Here is a 23,759-nt window from a genome sequence, read left to right as displayed (position 1 = left end):
TCAAACTGGGGGCAAAGAAATAAAATGGCCACAACAAAATGAAAATACACTTAAGAATGAAATGTCATCGGGGCGCCTGGGTGGCGCAGTCGGTTAAGCGTCCGACTTCAGCCAGGTCACGATCTCGCGGTCCGTGAGTTCGAGCCCCGCGTCAGGCTCTGGGCTGATGGCTCGGAACCTGGAGCCTGTTTCCGATTCTGTGTCTCCTTCTCTCTCTGCCCCTCCCCCGTTCATGCTCTGTCTCTCTCTGTCCCAAAAATAAATAAAAAACGTTGAAAAAAAAAATTTAAAAAAAATTAAAAAAAAAAAAAAAGAATGAAATGTCATGGGAATGCAAGCTGGTACAGCCACTCTGGAAAACAGTATAGAGGTTTCTCAAAAAATTAAAAATAGAACTACTGTACAACCCAGCAATTGCACTACTAGGTATTTATCCAAGGGATACAGGTGTGCTGTTTCAAAGGGACACATGCACCCAATGTTTATAGCAGCACGATCAACAATAGCCAAAGTATGGAAAGAGCCCAAATATGTCCATCAATGGATGAATGGATAAAGAAGAGGTGGCACACACACACACACACACACACACACACAATGGAGTATTACTCAGCAATCGAAAAGAATGAAATCTTGCCATTCACAACAACGTGGATAGAACTCGAGGGTATTATGCTAAGTGAAATTAGAGAAAGACAAATATCATATGACTTCACTCATATGAGGACTTTAAGAGACAAAACAGATGAACATAAAGGAAGGGAATCAAAAATAATATAAAAACGGGGGGGGGGGACAAAGCATAAGAGACTCATAAATATGGAGAACAAACAGAGGGTTAGGGGAAGGATTGTGGGAAGGGGGATGGGCTAAATGGGTAAGGGGCACTAAGGAATCTACTCCTGAAATCACTGTTGCACTATATGCTAACTAATTTGGATGTAAATTTTAAAAAATTAAATTAAAAAAATAAATAAAATAAAAGGTATTGGAACAACAACAACAAAAAAGAATGAAATGTCATTTTTTCTCCTATGAGATCAGCAAAGATGAAAAAGAATGAAAATAGTCATTGTTGGTAAATATGTAGGAAAACAAGCAACCTTATTCACTATTGGTGGAAGTTATTAGATACAAACTTTTTAGAGGGCAATTTAACATTATTTGTTAAAATTCTGATAATACCAAATTACCCTAACAATAGTTATATCCAGGTTGTGGAATTATGAAAGACTAACTTTCTACTTCTCACAGTATTATTCACTACTCCTCATAGTATTTAAGTATTTATAATGTATATTTATATTTATTTTTTCATTTTAAAAAAGGTGTGGCACAAAACTGGAAAAATATTTCTTTCTTTAATGGATTCACACTTTTTTTTAGGTCAACATTCAAAGCTGCTCAAAATGAGTCCCTTACCCAGTCCAGCCCCACCTCCACCATTCCCATTTTTTACCAAGGACTGCCCCAGGTAGTGCTTTTCACTCTTCTGTGCCTCTGATGTGCTTCTAACTGGAATGCCTTCCTCCTCTTCTCTATTAATCAAAACAGTACTCATCTTCCCAGAGCAACTCCAGAGTCACTTCCCTTTCTCTGTGGAGCTTTTCCTCCCATCTGGTTTAAATTGCTCCTCCTTGGTGCTGAGGGGGTAGTTTGTTTACACTTCTAACAGAGCACAGCTTGGCTTGCCTTGTTACTTGTGTCTGGTGTCTCCCTTGCCATCTTTTATTATCTACTTTATCTGCCTTTTCTGTGAAATAAATGTTAATTTCAAAATATTACTCAGATTCCTGTATGTTCCGTACATAAATCCACACTTCAACTATACAGTCTTTGGAGATGCATATCTCAGCCATGTGGGTAATTTCCTTCAAGTCGCAAAATGCCACTTTGTATTAATTTGTATTTGAAGAGAGTGTAGGAATTAATTAAACACGTCTATAGATGCCTGGTGTTTATTCACTGACAATGAGCCGGAATTATTACCTCACTTTAAGCCTTTCTCTAGTGATTTGTTGACAGAGAGTTGTGCTAAATAGCTGAATTGTTGTCATGACCCTTTGCCTAGATCTTTTCAAAACAGTCATTAGACTTGAGTTTTACATAACACACACACACACACACACACACACACACACACACACACACATACACACACACACTCATATCAGAGAGAGAAACTGAAAACATTTCTTAGAATTTTAAGCTTGAGCTGCATTAAGGTTGGACTTATAGTAATAGGCATAGCCCATAATTTTGTAACTCAACAACAATTAAATCTGACCATTTATAAGTGCTGAAGTGTCTGTGGTTGCCAAACTGTGATAAAGTGTAAAATGAAGTAATGACCTTCCATGAACTTGATCAATAGGGCTCGTTTCAGTAAACCAAAGAATTAACCACTTTTTGCTTTTTGGTGACTACATAGTCACAGGTTCCCAAGTGGGAGTAGCTCTTAAAGCAAAAGTGGCAGCCCCATTATCATTTGTAAATTTCCACTAACAAGCCAGCCTTGCAGTGTCTGTTTGCTGTGCAGGCTGTGACCTTTCTAACAGCATAGTATTTGTCATTGTTTTGCTTAGGAGCATCTATATATGCCGTGGAAATTCTGGGGAAAGTTTCAAAAAGAGAAAACTGAAACTAAGAAGGACATCAAAAGTAAAAAGCCAGAAACGACTTCTTTAGCTCTTTCTTTATGATCTCAGGACTTCAGGGACCTTGAAAGATTGATTTCCTCTCACTCAAGTTTCTTATAAAATTAGCTTTGGCTCATACATTTGTAACACAGTAGTTAATTTTACAAGATAAGCAGTACAGGGGAAATGTATCTGAGGGGAGAATCAAGTGCTGGGAGCTCAAGAGACACTTATAAGGTCACAGAACAAAGCTGATAAGTAAAGTGGTCCTACCATAGACCTGCAAATAGCAAAGGGTCTGCTTTGGGTTAATTTCAGTGTATCTTTCATCACATTTCACTTTTCTTCTCAGCCAGTATTAAATATAAGTGGGCCTACTCAAACCTGTTCCATGAGAGTCTTTTGAATTACTCAGTCACAGAGCAATCATGATTTAAGTCATGAAATTTGAACTTTGTTTTAGCATCTACTTCTCTGTAATGGTCCCAGACGCTGTACTAGCCACAGTAATGAGTGTATTAACCAGGAATTCATGTTCACAGTTATTTATGCCATTTCTAGAAACTAAATGTGCTTTTGGATAAGCACCATTGGTTATCTGAGCTGGAAGGAATATTACAGTCTTTTAATTCAATCCTTTCACTTTATAGAAGAGGTTTCTAAGGCTCAGAAAGACTCCTAAAGATGAAGTAGTTTGCTTAAGAGCAAGGCTAGAATTAGAACCAGGTGTCTCAGCTAATCTAGATTCCTAATCTAGAGCTCTTTATACTCACAGTGAGTAAACGCCAGAATAATTTCTCACTTATACAGAGAAAGTCTCTATGAATTAATTAATCTTTTTATTTGGATATGTTAATCTTTTAAAATATGCAGAAGACTCATTTCAATATATGTTAGCACTGGGAAAATGCTCATAAATAAACTGCCTTAGGAAGCATCCTAAGAGATCCCTTCTGGGGTGCCTGGGTGGCTCAGTTAAGTGGCCCACTTTGGCTCCGGTCACAATATCGCAGTTCGTGAGTTGGAGCTCCGCATTGGGCTCTGTGCTGACAGCGTGGAGCCTGGAGCCTGCTTCAGACTCTGTGTCTCCTCTCTCTGCCCCTCCCCAGCTTGCAGTCTGTCTGTCTCTCTCTCTCAAAAATAAATATACGTTAAAAAAATAAAAAAGAGAGAGATGCCTTCTAAGTTAGATGGGGCTGGCCTGTAATACGGTCCAATAATCCACAAATTATGAATTTTCAAGAGAACATTAACTGGGACGATTACATTTCTACCTGATTATCGAACTGCTGTGTTGATTAACTTCATCAAAATTCCCTTCAAGTCAGTCATATCACTGAAGTTCCTCTCTATTGTACTCCAACTGGATGCAGCAGTTCCCAGGCAAGTTCTGAGAGGTACAGAATTCCTGTGAAACACACGAGGCTACTTATCCTCACCTCATCTTTTTATTAATTAATTAAGTAGTTAATTAATTTTTAAATTTACATCCAAGTTAATTAGCATATAGTGCAACAATAATTTCAGGAATAGATTCCTTTCTTTTTAGTATATGTGCTGTCAAAGCGAGCACTCAAGAGTGGATTCCTTAATGCCCTTACCCATTTAGCCCATCCCCCGTCCCACAACCCCACCAGCAACCCTGTTTGTTTTCTATATTTAAGTCTCTTGTGTTTTGTCTCCTTCCCTGTTTTTATGTTATTTTTGCTTCCCTTTCTTTATGTTCATCTGTTTTGTATCTTAAATTCTTCATATGAATGAAGTTATGTGATATTTGTCTTTCTCTGACTAATTTCACTTAGCATAATACCCTCTAGTTCCATCCACGTAGTCGCAAATGGCAAGATTTCATTCTTTTGATTGCCGAGTAATACTCCATTGTATATATATATACCACCTCTTCTTTATCCATTCATCCATCGATGGACATTTGGGCTCTTTCCATACTTTGGCTATTGTCGATAGTACTGCTATAATATAACATTGGGGTGCATACGCCCCTCAGAAACAGCACATCTGTATCCCTTGGATAAATACCTAGTAGTGCAATTGCTGGCTTGTAGGGTAGTTCTATTTTTAATTTTTTGAGGAACCTCCGTACTGTTTTCCAGAGTGGCTGCACCAGTTTGCATTCCCACCAGCAGTGCAAAAGAGATCCTCTTTCTCCACATCCTCGCCAATATTTATTCTTGCCTGAGTTGTTAATGTTAGCGATTCTGACACGTGGGAGGTGGTATCTCATTGTGGTTTTGATTTGTATATCCCTGATGATGAGTGATGTTAAGCATTTTTTCATGTGTTGGTTGACCATGTGGATGTCTTCTTTGGAGAAGTGTCTATTCATGTCTTTTGCCCATTTCTTCACTGAATTATATGTATTTTGGGTGTTGAGTTTGATAAGTTCTTTATAGATTTGGGATACTAACCCTTTAATATGTCAGATAAGTCAGAAGACTGATCTTCTCTCATTCCCTCGGTTGCCTTTTAGTTTTGTTGATTGTTTCCTTCACTGTGCAGAAGCTTTTTATTTTGATGAGGTCCCAATAGTTCATTTTTGCTTTTGTTTCCCTTGCCTCCGGAGACATGTTGAGTAAGAAGTTGTTGCAGCAAAGGTCAAAGAGGTTTTTGCCTGCTTTCTCCTCGAGGATTTTGATGGCTTCCTGTCTTACATGTAGGTCTTTCATCCCTTTTGAGTTTATTTTTGTGTATGGTGTAAGAAAGTGGTCCAGGTTCATTTTTCTGCATGTTGCTGTCCAATTTTCCCAGCACCACTTGCTGAAGAGACTGTCTTTATTCCACTGAATATTCTTTCCTGCTTTGTCAAAGATTAGTTGGCCATACGTTTGTGTGTCCATTTCTGGGTTCTCTATTCTGTTCCATTGATCTGAGTGTCTGTTTTTGTGCCATATCCTCGCCTCATCTTATTACTTTTCCCTAACACATGGATTTGGCATTTCCCAAGTGTGTCCCTTAAAATGTTAACTTAAATTTGAAAAAAATGGTTCAGGGGCTCCTGGGTAGCTCAGTTGGTTAAGCACCCACTCTTGGTTTCCTCTCAGGTCATCATCTTATGGTTTGTGGGCTTGAGCCACACATCGGGCTCTGTGCTGACAGTGCAGAGCCTGTTTGGGATTCTGTCTCTCTCCCTCTCTCTGCACCTCTTCTGCTCACTCTCTCGCTCTCAAAATAAATAAATAAATAAGCATTAAGAAATAAAAAAAGGAGCACCAGGGTGGCTCAGTAGGTTAACCGTCTGACTTTGGCTCAGGTCATGATCTCTCAGTTCGTGAGTTCATGCCCTGCGTCGGGCTCTGTGCTGACAGCTCAGAACCTGGAGCCTGCTTCGGATTCTGTGTCTCCCTTTTTCTCTGTTCCTCCCCTGTTTGCACTTTGTCTCTATCTCTCTCTAAAAAATAATTAAAAACATTAAAAAAAAATTTTAAAGAAAGAAAAAAGAAAAAATGGTTCCATGATCAAGTAAATTTAAGAAATATAGGGGCGCCTGGGTGGCTCAGTCGGTTAAGCGTCCGACTTCAGCTCAGGTCACGATCTCGCGGTCCGTGAGTTCGAGCCCTGCGTCAGGCTCTGGGCTGATGGCTCAGAGCCTGGAGCCTGCTTCGGATTCTGTGTCTCCCTCTCTCTCTGCCCCTCCCCCATTCATGCTCTGTCTCTCTCTGTCCCAAAAATAAAGAAACGTTAAAAAAAAAAATTTTTTTTTTAAAGAAATATAATTAACTTAGGGGAGCTCCAGGGTGTCTCAGTTGGTTGAGCCTCCCACTTTGGCTTGGGTCATGATCTCATGGTTAGTAGGTTCCAGTCTGACGTCAGGTTCTGTGCTAACAGCTTGGAGGCTGGAGCCTGCTTTAGATTCTGTGTCTCCCTCTCTCTCTGCCTCTCTCCTACTCGTACTCTGTCTCTCTCTCTCTGAAAAATAAACATTAAAAAAAATTATGGAAATATAGTTTACTTAGTTTCTTTTATTATGCTAATATGACTTATTCATTGAAAAAAATATTTATTCAGTACATACTATGTGTCATGCACTGTTTTAGATGCTTAGGATACAGGAGTGAAGGAAAAGGACACAATTCTCAGTCTTCACAAGACTCATAGACAACATGATGTATGTAGCTTTTTTTTTTCTATTGAATTAATTCTTAAGTTAGTGCCCTCTTAAGAGTTAATTCTGTTAAGCATCTGACTCTTGATTTAAGCTCAGGTAATGATCTCATTATTCGTGAGTTCAAGCCCTGCATTGGGCTCTGCACTGGGCATGAAGCCTACTTAAAGAGTTAAAAAGAAAAAAAAAGAATCCTTAAGTTAAAATCCCAGAAATGAGACGATGAATTGCATAATTAATAATTTGCAGTAATGATAAGTGCTATGACAGGAAAACCCAAAGTGGTATGGGAGGATATAATAGGAGAATTTATTAAGGACTTATTACCTGTGGAGGGTTTCTCCCCTCAATGAGATTCTGAATCTGCCTGTGGGTAAAGAGAACTTGGTATTTTAAAAGCCCCTCCTGACGTTTCTGGTCCCTTCCACAGCCCTCCTTTCCTCTGTAAGAACCCTCCACCACATCCTGGAACTCCATTCCTTGGCAGGGTAAAACCCCAGCACAGCCAGCTACTGTGGCCTCAGGAGTTTCTTGCTACCACCAGCTATTCTAGATGAGCAACCAATAACAATTGGCCCTGAAAGCAAGGCCACGTGACAGAAATTTAAGCAGGAGAGAGTGACTCAAGGCTCTCACCATTAAAGACTGACATTTCTTTTGATTTAAAAAAAATTTTTTTTAATGTTTATTTATTTTTGAGAGAGACAGAGACAGAATGTGAGTGGGTTGGGGCAGAGAGAGAGGGAGACAGAATCTGAAGCAGGCTCCAGGCTCCAAACTGTCAGCACAAAGCCCAATGCGGGGCTCCAACTCACAAGCCATGAGATCATGACCTGAGCTGAAGTTGGATATTTAACCGACTGAGCCACCCAGGCGCCCCTGACATTTCCTTTCAAACTTGACATCTAAGCAAACTTCTTCTGAAATGTAAAAAATATTCACTTTTGTGTCACAAACCATGGAAGTGCTCACACCCTTTGATTCAGCAATCTCACTCCTGGGAATTTCACTTGAAAATTAATTTAACAGAAGAATAAAACTACATATACCAATCTGGTCATTGTAATGTTAGGGATAATAATAATGAAGGAAAAAGCAAACAATCTAAATATTCTGCAGCTAGGAAGTTGTTAGATTGTGTTATATTAACTTGTGGCCATTCTGTGAATGGTGGAAAAATATGAATGAAGTAATGGCAAAATTATATGCTAAGGAATGTAAGCTACATAAAAATGGGTATATAAAACATAGGTGGCAAGGTAAAATGGAAAAGTGGAATCAATTTACTCGGGTAGTAGGACAACAGGATAGAAACTCATCATGAACTAGCTTACGCAAACAGGAGAAAATTCATTGGCTCAAATTACCATGTTTTAGGTAGAGCAGGGGTGGCACTGGCCTCAGGGATGTCTTTGAAAGAGGAACACATTGTGTCAGTGGGACTTTGTATACCCCTCTTTCTATTTTTCTCTATAGGGAAAGCTTTTTTCTCTCAATCCGGCTTCTTCCCAGGATGAGATCTTTATCTTTCCACAATAAGTTTTGATCACCCTAAACTCACACTCATATCTTCCAACTAGGATGAGTTTAAGAGCAATTTAAGAACTCCAGTTTAAGAACAATTCTGGGAGTGGGTTGTGATTGGCCTGGCTTCAGTCATATGCCCATCCCTGGTCCAGTAATGGCCAGGTTATCACGATTGGTACCCACCTATCAACCTACCATCTGGTCAAAGAATCTGGGTCATTTAAGAAGACAGTCACTTCTGTTAGGATCCTGTGTCTAGAAGAAGAGGGAAGCATTATCCTAAAAGGAAAGAAGTGCTAGTCTCAATGGAAATTAATTTGCCTGTTGTTCAAGTTAACATTTTATTTTATTTTTTAGTGTTTATTTTAGAGAGAGAGAGAGACAGAGGAAGGGGAAAGGCAGAGAGAGAGGGAGATAGAGAATCCGAATCAGGCTTCAGGCTCTGAGCTGTCAGCACAGAGCCCGACGCAGGGCTTGAACTCAAGAGCTGTGAGATCATGATCTGAGCCAAAGTCAGACGCTCAACCGACTGAGCCACCCAGGCACCCCTAATTTAACATTTTAGAAAGATACCTTATTCTGTTAGTACTATTCCCAATAGCAAGTTGTGATTTCCTAGTGCAGCATGTTTTATTATAAGGCCACATGGCACAGCAGAAGGAGGACTACAGTGAACACCAGGAAAATGGATTCTCCTAGCTCTACTATGAATCATCTGTGTGTTCTTGGACTAGTCCTTAAACTTCAGAATGGTGTCATCTCCATGAGGGCAGGAACCAAGTCTGTGTAAAATGGAGATTTGCATTTTGTAACAACCTCTGGGGCTTGGGTTGGGCAGAGGAAGAAGCTGAACTATGATATGGTTGCAACAAAGGCCTCTCTCTAATAGTCATGGGGAGCCCTGGACTTAGGACCACCTTTCATAGTGGTCACAGATTTCACCAAGTGGGCCTACTTTATATCCCCATTATAGACCAGATGTGCATGGTCCTCAGGGAGGGACCTTAAACTTGGGTGAGGCAATTTCTTGAGGCTTACACAGCCCTGGAGAAGGATTCAGCTGAGAGCTATTGGCAGTTGATAACCCCAGCTGCTGTTAGAATGAGTGCCTTGGTCCTGAAAGAAGATCTGAGCACCACAGTATCTCACCTACAACAATCAATATATTCATAGCACCAATAGGTATAATGCCGGGCACAGGGTAGGTGCTCATTAATTATTTGTTAAATGAATAAATTATGTAAAAAGAAGGGTGTGGATTAGATAATCCCTCCTGGAAATATTGTATACCTCTGTTTGTCTCCTAGAGGATATATGGAAAGGGTGGCTAATTAGAATCTTCACAATTTTTGTTATTGTTCTTTTTAAATAAAGGAGTGGGAATAGAACTAGGAGAAGAATGTTTACTAAAATTAATGTTGACTGACCTGTTTGGCTAGAGAGAATAAAACATTCTTTGTGACTGAGTTAGTAGTAGAAAGCATTAAGGAAGCAATTACTATAGATACTGCATAGAGCCATACTGTGCTGTCCAGTACAGTAGCTTCCAGCCACAGGAGGCTATTTCACTTAAACCAATTGAAATTAAATAAAATAGCGGCGTTCACTTTCAAATGTCCCCTCTCTGTAAAGAGAGCTTTCCTACTATTCTTCCTTTCTAATCTTATACTTTAATAAACTTTTGCCTGATTCTCAAATTAAAAAAAAAGAAGTTAAATAAAATATAAAATTCATTTTCCCAATCATCACGTATGAAGTGCCCAGTAGCCATATATGGCTATTGGCTATCACATTAAACATGCAGAATGTTTCTGTCATCACAGAACATTCTACTGAACAGCACTGGTCTACACTGAGTAGTTAGTTCGTTACCTCCATTCAATAAAAATCTAATTTACTCTCATGAATTCCACTGTTCATTATAGTGATTGCTGGAACTGGAGGCAAAACTTTGAAAGGCTTGGTTGAAAAGGATTGCCCTATATCCGTGTTTCTTTTTGGAAATACAAATAGCACAGGACAGTATTAAAATGGAATATTTATTGTCATTTCATCCTGTTCCTGCCATCTGCATCATCTGGATGTAACTGGAACTAAAGCCCTAGGCTGTGCTCTGCTCCTGGCTCCCCACAGCAAGGGAGACATGAGTGCTCCTTCAAGCCTCAAACTGTCCAGATTTAGACATTCAATAACCAGATTTGTGTTCTTTTTAAAAATCTCTCCTAGGAACACCTGGGTGGCTTAGTTAGTTAAGCATACCAACTTATTTTTAGTTAAGTGTCCAACTCTTGATCTTGGCTCAGGTTATGATCTCACAGTTTGTGGGATTGATACCATGTTGAGCTCCCCCCTCCACCCCTCACAGAGTAGAATTCTCTCCCTCTCTTTCTGCTCCTCCCCTGCTCACACTCTAAACAAACAAATAAGTAAATAACTTTAAAATGCCTCCTAGAATCTAGGCATTAGTTCTGAGTCTGATATATTGAAACCCAGGGAAATGTTGTCCCTTTTTTCTCTATTAATTTTTTGACCTGTTATATTATTGAAAATTTTGGAACATGTTCAAAAGAAGTAGTTTCATATAATAAATTCCCAAGTACCCCTCCAACAGTCTTAATAATTATCAACCTGGGGTACCTGTCTGGCACTGTTGGTAGAGCAGAGCACGTGACTCTTGGTCTTGGGGTTCTGAGTTTGAGCCCCAGGTTGGGACTAGAGTTTATTTAAAAAAAAAATAAATGGGGTACCTTGGTGGTTCAGTTGGTTGAACATCCGACTCTTGGTTTCGGCTGAGGTCATGGTCCCAGTGTTGTGGGATCAAGGCCTACATGCTCAGTAGGGAGCCTGCTTAAGATTCTCTGTCTTCCTCTGCCCTCTCCCCTGCTCCAGCTCTCTCTCTCTCTCTCTCAAAAAAAAAAAAAAAAAAGATATATACACACATATATATATATATATTTCTCTTTCCACCCAGACTTAATTAATTTTTTATTTTTTTTAAGTTTATTTATTTTGAGAGAGAGAGAGAACACGAGCAGGATCTGCACTGTCAGTGTGGAGCCCGATGTGGGGCTCAGATCATCACCTGAGCTGAAACCAAGAGTTGGGTGTTTAACCGACTGAACCACCCAGGCGTCCCTCCACCCAGGATTAATTTAAAGTTAATTTCAGACATCATATTATTTCATCTGTAAATGTTTTCCTATATATCTTTAAGAGATAAAGATGTTTTTTAAAAATAATATTAACAGCAATACTATTATAATGTCTTAAATTCCTTAATGTCTTCAATATATTTGGATGTCTTCCAGTCATCCAAACAAGGTCCATCTAATGCAAAATGGTTGATATGTCTTTTAAGTCTTTATTTACTTTTCTTTTCTTTTTTTTTTCTTTTAAGTCTTTAAATCTTTCAGTTCTCTCCCATCTCTCATTTTATCCTTCCTAGGACTTTTTGCAGAGGAAATCAAGTCTTATGTCCTATAAACAGAGCTGGGACTTTGTTCATTGCATCCCCATAGTATAATTTAATATGTACCTCTATCTTCTTTATTTCCTGTAAATGGATAGTTGGACCTATCTCAGATTCAGGTGTGACTTTTTTTTCTTGAAAGGCATTTTTATACATTGTGTGTGTCCTTCTGTTTGGTTGAAATACCACATAATGATGTTATCAGTTGTTGCTAATCATTGCCTGGATTTGTTAATTCCATTTAAGCTGCCAAACTGTGATATTCTAATGGTATCATTTTCTTCATTAGCTGGAATACATACATAAAAAAGACACTTCCTCTTATTAACTGTTCAGTTATCCAGAGGTAAAGTTAATATTAGAAAGCTAGAATAAATGCTTTATTTTTTTTTTTCTCTTCATTGCCAGTTTTCAAAGAATAAGTTTATTTTGGGGGAGCCTGGGTGGCTCAGTCAGTTGAGCATCTGACTTCGGCTCAGGTCATGATCTCATGGTCTGTGAGTTCAAGCCCCATGTCGGACTCTGCTCTGACAACTTGGAGCCTGGAGCCTGCTTCAGATTCTGTGTCTTCCTCTCTCTCTACCCCTCCCTCACTCACACTCTGTCTTTCTGTCTCTCAAAAATGAGTAAACATTAAAAAAAAGCTATGCCAAAAAAATTATTAAAAAGTCAATTTCTTAAAAAAAAAAAAGAAAGAAAAAGTTGATTTTTTGCCATCCTCCAGAAGATTACTGTAAGTTTTTATTCTCTTAGTATCAGAGGTTGTAACATATGTAACATGTTTGGTATGTTTTAATATATTGTAGTTATTTTTCTTACACAAATTGTTCCATCTTTGGCCATTGGGAGCATTTTCAAGTTGTCTCTAAAGTCCTTCTGGCATGACCTCAGCAGTCTTTGATAATTCTTTGCTATGTGTTGTAACAATGTGCACCATTTTCTAATCTGTTTGCTTTGATATCATCCCATATTCCTCTGCAAAGACACCAGTCACTCATGACTGTGCAGTCTCAGAAACCTGAGATATTTCTTGTATAAGAACATAGAGATGCAGTCCTTGTATCTTCAATACATTATGAATAATTCATATTCATTTATTTAACAAATAGTTATTGAGAATTGGCAATGAATCAGGCACTAGTACAATTCTCAGTCCATCAGGAAAGACAATAAAAAATTATGTAAATAATTACATGTAATAGTTATATGCAAGCATGTTACAGTGACAGGCACTATAAAAGAAAAGGAGAGGGCAAAATGAGAATGCATGGTGCTGGGAAAGGCTTTCCTGCAGAAGTCACAGAGAAGCCGAAATGTGAAGGGGAAGTAGGATGATGCAAAGGGGTAGAGACAGAATAGCATGTGCAAAGTCTGGAGGTGGAAAATACTGTATTTGGGGAACAGGAAGGCTGGCACGAGTTGGACTGTGGTGAGGAAGAAGAGGTACATGATGGAGCTGGAAATGCACACAGAAGTCAGATCATTCAGGGCCTTGTAGATCAGGGTAAGGATTTTAGACTTCATCCTAAAAAGGATGGGATGCCACTGGAGTGTTTTAGGAGAAAAACAACGTGATCAGATTTCCGTCTTTATGAGGCCACTATACCTGTTGTGTGGAGAATGCACTGGTAGGGGCAAGAATGAAAATGAAAATTGAGGGTAATTACTGGTGAAAAATCATAGTGTTTTGAAATAAGGTGATAGCTCTGGAAAACAGTGTGGAGGTTCCTCAAAAAATTAAAAATAGACCTACCCTATGACCCAGCAATAGCACTGCTAGGAACTTACCCAAGGGATACAGGAGTACTGATGCATAGGGGCACTTGTACCCCAATGTTTATAGCAGCACTCTCAACAATAGCCAAATTATGGAAAGAGCCTAAATGTCCATCAACTGATGAATGGATAAAGAAATTGTGGTTTATATACACAATGGAGTACTACGTGGCAATGAGAAAGAATGAAATATGGCCCTTTGTAGCAACGTGGATGGAACTGGAGAGTGTGATGCTAAGTGAAATAAGCCATACAGAGAAAGACAGATACCATATGTTTTCACTCTTATGTGGATGCTGAGAAACTTAACAGAAACCCATGGGGGAGGGGAAGGGGGAAAAAAAAAAAAGAGGTTAGAGTGGAAGAGAGCCAAAGCATAAGAGACTGTTAAAAACTGAGAACAAACTGAGGGTTGATGGGGGGTGGGAGGGAGGGGAGGGTGGGTGATGGGTATTGAGGAGGGCACCTTTTGGGATGAGCACTGGGTGTTATATGGAAACCAATTTGACAATAAATTTCATATATTAAAAAAAATTAAAAAAAGAAAAAAGAAGAAAAAAAATGAAATAAGGTGATAGCCATGAAAATAGAGAGAAGCGGATCAAGAGATTTATGGATGTCCAAAAGCCAGCTCTGTGCTTAATGGGGAAACAGCAGAAGCATTCTAACTAAACTGAGTGTTTTTAACTGAGTGTCTTTTTTATAGGAGTAGAGACGGAACAGCATGTACAAAGGTCTGGCGGTAGGAAATACTTTGTCACATTCAAGGAGCCGTAAGGCCCGCTTGAAGACCTGTGATAAGAAAAGAAGAGAGGGTCTGTGTTGAAGCTGGAAAGGTAGTGAGTCCGTAAGTAGTGAATAGACAGTGAGGCAGTGGAGGCCGGGAATTCAGGCAGCTCTGCCAGGAAGAGTGGCGCTCGGGAGTAGGGTGCTAGCTGGTATTTGCTTAGTGAGGGAAGAACTCAGCCCCACCCCCCTCCCCACTACCCCCCCAGAATCCCTCCAAGAGGGCAGCAGGGATTCTTCCCTGCTACCTTCAGGGCAATGCTGTAGACAAACCAGACCTTCACAAATGCCTCCTGAGATCACTGGGCCGAAGGGCCTTGCTCCTTCCTGGCTCTCACTGAAAGCTGGTGATTTAGTAGTGTGTTTCTCAGCCCTTCACAGGATATATGCTGTTCTCTTCACAAGACATCCCCACATTTGACTTAATACCAGCAGGGGATGAACTTGGCATTGTTTATCCAGGAATGGGAGGCGTGCAAGAAACTCCACTCTCTCCAGGCCAGCCCTGCAGTGCTGAAATCTGCTGTACATAGACCCGAAAGCTAGCTTATCCCAGGGTGCAGACTGTGGTTGGGAATAGAGGAAAGCTAACCTGATGGTTGAACAAGACCCTAACCTCATTAACCCAGTATCCTGTCCAAGAGAGTTAACAAGGATGTAGCAGTGTAGACCTAAGAAATGCAATTTAACACACCTAACTAATGCCTGATTTCCTGTCCCAGAGAAACTTGGGCCCTGGGAAGGTGACTTGAAATCCATTTCCTGAAACAAAGGCACACAGCAGTCCTGCTTCTTGAGCTGCCAAGTAAAACTATCAGAATCTATTTAAGAAAACCAGGCCAGTCTGGTTGTGTTTATTGAGAATAGCCATATGAGACAAAGAAGAAAAGAGTTTTCATTCAGTTCATTCATAGATATTTACCAAGTGCCTGCCATGTGCCAAGTCTTGTTCTAGCTGGTAAACTTGGAGAAATGAGCCAAGTAGACAAAACCGTTGTCCTCACAAAGCTTATGTTCTACTAGGGGGAGAGACACAACAAAGATAAGAGACAAAATATATATATATTAGGATGTGGTAAATGCTAAAGCTTCAGTTAGCATAAAAAAGTATATTTAAGGGGTGCCTGGGTGGCTCAGTCAGTTAAGCATCCGACTCTTGGTTTCGGCTCGGGTCATGATCTCACGGTTTCATGAGTTCAAGCCCTGTGTCAGGCTCTGTGCTGACAGCTCAGAGCCTAGAATCTGCTTCGGATTCTGTATCTCCCTCTCCCTCTGCCCCTGCCCCACTCATTCTCTCTCTCTCTCTCTCTGTCTCTCTCTCTCAAAAATAAATAATAAACATTTTTTAAAAAGTATATGTAAAGCATTTTTAGGACACAAATGGATATTGGTAAAGAGTATAGATAAAGTGAATATTAGTTATTATATTAGATATTAGAGTGGTCAGTGAAGAGCTTCCTGAGAAGGCAATATTTAAGCTAAATCTTGAAAGATGAGAAACCAGCCTTGTGAAGAGTGACAGAGAGGGAGAAATGTTACAAAATCCTGTGTTAGGCAAGAACTTGGAATGTTCAAAAGGCAGAAAGAAGGCCAATTTCTGCAGTGCACGAAGCTAGGGGAGAGATCCTAAACAGAGGACTGGGGAGGCAGGCATGCCATGATAAGGCATGTGGGTTTTTCCTAATTCTCTGTGCTTATTGTGGCATAATTATCTATTCCACTGTAACACTGCCTACTCAGAATTCACTGGCAAGCTCTGCTGCCTGGCCTTACCTCAGAGAGAGGACATCTTAAGAAAGTCCCAAGAATGGCCAAAACAGACATAATAAAGACCATACACAACATTCCTGGGGAGCTTCTGGGATTTTCATTCAGGTTCTTTACCTTCCTGTTGAATATCCTTTTAATAAATTTCCTTATCTGATTTCTAAGCCCGCAGCAGATTAGAAGGGTAGGGAAGGGCAGGCACTCTGCTCAGTTGACATTTTAATTCAGTGAGTCATTTTGCTTGGAAACCACCTTTCCCCATGACTGACCTCATCCTGTACTGAAGGACTCCAGGATTCATCCGAACACCCTCATGACATGTACATTTACTACACCATGATGCAGTGGTAAGAACACTGATACACATTAGTCTTGGACACAAATCCTGACTCCATCATTCATAATTCTATGTCCCCACTAGATTGTGAATGATTTAAAGACATTGTGTCTTAGTCAGCTTTGAATTCACCCATAACCCATCCCCCTACTCCAAGCTTGGGGTATTGCTAGTCATGTAATAGTACTTGATAAATGGATCTTGAATGAATAAATTAAAGTATGATTGGATAAGTTTTCCTCTCAGATCCTCAATTGCCTCATCTGTAAAAGGATGAGCTTCCTTGGAATGTTAAATAACAATATACGTAGAAAGCACAATGTAAAGTGTAATGTGCAATATAAATGCAAGGTATTTTGCTACTCTGGGCTGAATCAGAGGTGTCCTTTCAAAGGGTCAAGGGAACCTTTAGGTCCTTGTGTCTATGACATGAAGTAGTTGCCACTAGATGGCAATGTTTTCTTAAGGCACATGAAGCCATTTTTGAGTCTACCTTAGTGGCCTTAAAACTGGGGGTTCTCACACCACTGGGAATACAAAATGCTTTCCAAGATGTGCTCAGTTATGGATTGTTTTTCCAGTTCTCAACTTCTGTGTGTCTTCTTTCCTAAAACTAAACTGCTTGGGGAAGTACTAACTTTTCAAAAACAAAGACATACCCATTTATTCATCCCAAATCATATTTTATGGCACTAGCAGGTGAATAATACCCACCAGGGCATCAAACAAAATGGAAGTCTCCTTCACTGATTAACAAGGAACCAGTGTTTCCCTATCTTTTACATACTTCTGTGAAGAGTGAAACTTGGCTTTAGAAATGGGGTATTTTGGAGCATCTGGTTAGTTGTCAGTGGAGCCTGCAACTCTTGATCTCGGGGTTGTGAGTTCAAGCCCCACGTTGGGTGTAGAGATTACTTAAAACTATAAAACCTTTAGAAAAAAAGTGTTACAGGAATGGGGTATTTGGCTCATGTTGTTAAGGTCTAAATAAAATATATGGTACAGTGGGGTGATGGGAATAAGGTTTCTTCCATCCCCTAAGAATTATCAAAGAAAACATTACTGGGACACTTGGGTGGCTCAGTCAATTAAGCGCCCAACTCTTGATTTTGGCTCATGTCATGGTCTCCCGGTCGTGGGATCAAGCCCTGCATCTGGGCTTATGCTGATAGTGTGGAGCCTGCTTGGGATTCTCTCTCCGTCTCCCTTTGCCCCTCCTCCCTCTCTCTCTTTCTCTCTTAAACTAAATAAATTAACTTAAAAAAAAAATACATTTATTGTTTATTTAAAAAAAAAGAAAGCATTTACCTTTAGGAAGCAAAAAGCACAGAGAACATCTTTTTTTAAAAATTCTAAACAGTAGGTTTTTCACATTCTTAAAATATTGTTTTCATCTATTCTCAATACTTATTCCAAAATTATGTCATAAGCAGGAGAGAAATATGTTGGAATGGCCCAAGTAGTTGATCACTTTAATTTTTTTTTAAATGTTTATTTATCTTAGAGAGAGGGACACAGTGGGAGTGGAGCAGGGGCAGAGAGAGAGGGAGACACAGAATCCAAAGCAGGCTCCAGGCTCTGAGCTGTCAGCACAAAGCCTGACACAGGGCTTAAACCCACCAACTGTGAGATCATGACCTGAGCCAAAGTCGGACGCTTAACTGACTGAGCCACCCAGGCGCCCCAGTAGTTGATTATTTTAGATGTCACTAAAATATTTTTTAGGAAACCAAAATTTTCATGACCCATTAGCTAAAACCAAGTTTTTCAAAAAACCAACTCTTGGTTTCATTGATCTGCTCTACAGTTTTTTTAGATTCTATATTGTTTATTTCTGCTCTGATCTTTATTATTTCTCTTCTGCTGGGTTTAGGCTGCCTTTGCTGTTCTGCTTCTATTTCTTTTAGGTGTGCTGTTAGATTTTGTATTTGGGATTTTTCTTGTTTCTTGAGATAGGCCTGGATTGCAATGTATTTTCCTCTCAGGACTGCCTTTGCTGCGTCCCAAAGCGTTTGGATTGTTGTATTTTCATTTTCGTTTGTTTCCATATATTTCTAAATTTCTTCTCTAATTGCCTGGTTGACCCACTCATTCTTTAGTAAGGTGTTCTTTAACCTCCATGCTTTTGGAGGTTTTCCAGACTTTTTCCTATGGTTGATTTCAAGCTTCATAGCATTGTGGTCTGAAAGTATGCATGGTATAATTTCAATTCTTGTGAACTTATGAAGGGCTGTTTTGTGACCCAGTATATGATCTATCTTGGAGAATGTTCCATGTGCACTCGAGAAGAAAGTATATTCTGTTGCTTTGGGATGCAGAGTTCTAAATATATCTGTCAAGTCCATCTGATCCAATGTATCATTCAGGGCCCTTGTTTCTTTATTGACCGTGTGTCTAGATGATCTATCCATTTCTGTAAGTGGAGTGTTAAAGTCCCCTGCAATTACCCCATTCTTATCAATAAGGTTGCTTATGTTTGTGAGTAATTGTTTTATATATTTGGGGGCTCCAGTATTCGGCGCATAGACATTTATAATTGTTACCTCTTCCTGATGGATAGACCCTGTAATTATTATATAATGCCCTTCTTCATCTCTTGTTACAGCCTTTAATTTAAAGTCTAGTTTGTCTGATATAAGTATGGCTACTCCAGCTTTCTTTTGGCTTCCAGTAGCATGATAAATAGTTCTCCATCCCCTCACTCTCAATCTAAAGGTGTCCTCAGATCTAAAATGAGTCTCTTGTAGACAGCAAATAGATGGGTCTTGTTTTTTTATCCATTCTGATACCCTATGTCTTTTGGTTGGCGCATTTAATCCATTTACATTCAGTGTTATTATAGAAAGATACGGGTTTAGAGTCATTGTGATGTCTGTATGTTTTATGCTTGTAGTGATGTCTCTGGTACTTTGTCTCACAGGATCCCCCTTAGGATCTCTTGTAGGGCTGGTTTAGTGGTGACAAATTCCTTCAGTTTTTGTTTGTTTGGGAAGACCTTTATCTCTCCTTCTATTCTAAATGACAGACTTGCTGGATAAAGGATTCTCGGCTGCATATTTTTTCTGTTTAGCACACTAAAGATATCGTGCCAATCCTTTCTGGCCTGCCAAGTTTCAAAAGAGAGATCAGTCACGAGTCTTATAGGTCTCGCTTTATATGTGAGGGCACGTTTATCCCTTGCTGCTTTCAGAATTTTCTCTTTATCCTTGTATTTTGCCAGTTTCACTATGATATGTCGTGCAGAAGATCGATTCAAGTTACGTCTGAAGGGAGTTCTCTGTGCCTCTTGGATTTCAATGCCTTTTTCCTTCCCCAGTTCCGGGAAGTTCTCAGCTATTATTTCTTCAAGTACCCCTTCAGCACCTTTCCCTCTCTCTTCCTCCTCTGGGATACCAATTATGCGTATATTATTTCTTTTTAGTGTATCACTTAGTTCTCTAATTTTCCCCTCATACTCCTGGATTTTTTTATCTCTCTTTCTCTCAGCTTCCTCTTTTTCCATAACTTTATCTTCTAGTTCACCTATTCTCTCCTCTGCCTCTTCAATCCGAGCCGTCGTGCAAAACCAAGTTTTTACATGGTCTTTTTCAAAGAGACTGGTACATTCTTCAATAAGATAGTTACAAACTATTTTTATCAAATCATGTGATAAAATATTTTTTCTAATATTGATGATTTTAATTTTATCTTATTTGATTTAATATTATCTATTTCCCATACAAAAATACAATTATGGAACACCTGGGTGGCTCAGTCAGTTAAATATTCGACTCTTGATTTCAGCTCAGGTCATGATTTCACAGTTTGTAGGATCAAGCCCTGCATCAGGCTCTGCACTGACATTGTAGAACTTGCTTGGGATTCTCTTTCTTTTCTCCTCTCTCTCTGCATCTTCCCTGCTTGTGTTCTCTCTCTCTCTCTCTCTCTCTCTCTCTCTCTCTGTCTCAAAATAAATAAATAAACTTAAAAAGATACAATTCCATGTTACATGCAACTACAATTAATTTTTACAATCTGTACCTTCCATTTCATCAAATCATGGAAACATTTTATCACAATGTCTTATGAAATAATGGTGCTATTTCTTTTTAAAAATTTTTTAATGTTTATTTGTTTTGGAGAGACAGAGCACAAGTGGGGGAGGGGCAGAGAGAGGGAGACAGAATCTGAAGTAGGCTCCAGGCTCCAGGCTGTCAGCACAGAGCCTAATGCAGGACTCGAACCCATGAACCGTGAGATCATGACCTAAGCTGAAGTTGGACGCTTAACCAACTGAGCCACCCAGGCGCCCCATAATGGTGCTATTTCGGATTTTTATCTTGAGATTTATTTATTGTCAAAAGCAGAACCTCCGAGTTTGAAACAGAGTTACACCTGACCAAAGAAATATAAGGATTTGTATCATACTCCTTACTTTATAAATAGCTTATAATTTGGCCATACATAACATTACAATATTACAAGTTAGGCAATGAAGAATAGCATATTGATTTGTTACTTTTTCTAAATTTAAAAGTTGATTAAAAAAAGAGATAACTTCTATTAAATCTATCTTATATTAATCTTGACCATTTTTAATCCTTATAACAACCCTTGAAATAGGTCCTATTCTTTAAAAAAAAAATTATTTATTCATTTTGAGAGAGGGAATGCAAGAGGGGCAGAGAGAGTGGAAGAAATCCCAAGTAGGCTTCACACTGTGAGGACAGAGCCCAATGTGGGCCTCGAACTCATGAACCATGAGATCATGACCTGAGCCAGAACTAAGAGTCAGATGCTTAACCAACTGAACCATGCAGGTGCCGCCTTCTTATTTCCCCCAGAGAGGTTAAGTAATTTATCCATTGTCACAAAAGCAAAAAAAAAAAAAAAAAAAAAAAGGCCTCTGAGGAAGCCAATATAAAAGTTACCATTACTGTGTATTAAAACTTAGGCAAGTTATACTTTATATATTCCAATTTTACATAATAAAATAAACTTGATCATGTGGTTTCCAAGCTCACAGAAGAGTAGAAGAAAACTAGAAGTGGGGAGCAGATCTACTAGGGACAAACATTTTGGGACTAGTGAGAAATGATAGTCAATAACTAATAGCAAAGAAGAAATAAAAGAATAAAAGATAAAGCAATCCTCAAGATGAAAAATGGAACTATTTTAGTGATGGTACTAAAAATCCTACCCTATATTGTTGTCTTGAATTAATATTTAATATCTACATTATTATGACTATAGAATATTTTTTATTCAAGATTTAAAAAAACTTATTTTAAGGAGAGAGGGAGCAAAAGCCAGGGAGAGGGGCCAGAGGGGCAGAGGGAAAGAGAGAGAATCTCAAGCAGGCTCCACACTCAGCCTGATACAGGACTCCATCCCATGACCCTGGGATCATGACCTGAGCTAAAATCAAGAGTCATATACTCAATCGACTGAGCCACCCAGGCACCCCATAATATTTTTTATTGAGTCAAGCACTGTACAGTTAATTAAGCTGGACAATTTATTATTTTCTCTGGAAGTAATAATTGCCTTATCTTTTCCATTATTTAGTTTTCTAGATACCTATTACTGATTAATTCTCAAACTCTGATGCTACTAGAAAATATATCACAATGCAATCAAATACTTGAAGTAATGTTTCATTTTTTTCTTGGAAACATCCTTCTGGAGACTTTCATTCTTCTGCTCCAGTCTGGACGGGTTCTCTGCCTATTACTCATCTTCCCTTCTAGGACTTATCATCACTGTTGTCCTATGCATTCTTTCATTTGTCCTGTGTTTAATCCTTTGTTTCTTGGATTCCTTCTATTTCTTGGCTTAATCTCTTGTTTTGGTGGAAGACATTGTCCAATATCTTCCTAAGAAATAAAGTGTAAGAGGTAATTTATTTGAGTCTTTATATGTCTGAAAACAGCTATATTCTGCTCTCAAACTTGTTTAATAGTTTAGCTGGCTATAAAATTCTTCAGAATTTTGATGGCCTTTTTCAGTTGCCTAATACCAGTATTATTTACTTTTAAAATCAGATGCTGTCCTGATTCCCAAGACTTTACGTGTTACTGTTTTTCTCTATGGAAGCTCCAGGATTCTGAAGTTTCAGGATGATGAGTCTTGCTTTATTGAGATATTATATACTCAATAAAAAATACTTTTATAAAATATACTGTTTAAAATATATAACTACAAGAGTTTTTTTAAGTTGATTTGAATTGTCATCTCTTTTTTTTTAAGTTTATTTATTTTGAGAGAGAGAGAGAGAATAAGGGGGGGGGGGCAGAGAGAGGGGGGGGGAGAGAGAGAGAATCCCAAGCAGGCTCCATGCTGTCAGCACAGAGCCAACTCAGGGCTCAATCTCATGAACCATGAGATCATGACCTGAGCCAAAATCAAAAGTCAGACATTTAACTGACTACAGACTACAGGTACCCCTACAAGAATTTTGATACATGCATACAGTAATATAATCTCTACCACATCATTGATATAAAACATTCCCAGCATCTCCCTTTGCAGTTAATCCCCTACTCCCAATCCTTGGTGCTTAGAAACTACCAATTAGTTTTCTATTACTATAGTTTTGTCTATTCTAGAATTCCATATAAATAGAATCATGAAGTATGTAGTCTTTTATATATAGTTTCTTTCCCTTGGCATTCTTTTGAGATTAATGCATTTTGTTTTGCATATCAGTTGTTTCTTTACATTTGTTGCTGAGTAGTATTCCATTTTATCATTATACCACAATTTATCCATTCACCAGGATATAGACATCAGGGGTATTTCCAAATTTTAGCTATTATAAACATTCATCTATAAATCATTGTGTGAATCTGTTTTCATTTCTCCTAAGTAAATACCTAGGAGTGAAGTTTCTAGGTCATTTGAAAAGAATATTCTGTATATTTTTCCCCAAGTTTTTATTTAAATTCCAGCTAGTTAACATACATTGCAACAATAAGTATGTATTTAACTTTATAAGAAACTGCCGAACTGTTTTCCAAAGTGGTTATACCATTTTGCATTCCCAGCATCAATGCATGAAGGTTCCAGATGCTTCGCATCCTTGTCAATATTTGATATTGCAGTCTTTTGAGTGAAATATTTAGGGTGAGGTTCCCAAATTAAGGTGCTTCTGACCTTATGGATTTGGGGATCCAGTACAATGGCACATGAAAATGTTTTGGTTCCCCAACCTAGAAGCTCTCTGAACCCATCTTACAGGGTTTTTATGGAGACTTCATTACATAGGCATGGTTGAGTAAATCATTGACAGTTGTTGATTGGATCAACCTCTAGCCCTCCCTGCTTCCCAGAGGTCAAGGGAAGGTGGAGGGTGGGAAG

The 23,759-nt window shown here is 38.9% G+C and overlaps 1 long non-coding RNA gene across 2 annotated transcripts in view; it reads left to right on the top strand.

The window, feature by feature from the left end:
* Positions 1 to 23,759, top strand: part of LOC122237030 — a 116,108-nt gene that overhangs the window by 65,073 nt on the left and 27,276 nt on the right. The gene's annotated exons all lie outside the window — the stretch shown is intronic.

The sequence above is a fragment of the Panthera tigris genome, chromosome A3, assembly GCF_018350195.1.
Source record: "Panthera tigris isolate Pti1 chromosome A3, P.tigris_Pti1_mat1.1, whole genome shotgun sequence".
In the NCBI taxonomy this organism is placed as follows: domain Eukaryota; kingdom Metazoa; phylum Chordata; class Mammalia; order Carnivora; family Felidae; genus Panthera; species Panthera tigris.
This window is presented reverse-complemented; position numbering and strand designations above follow the sequence as displayed.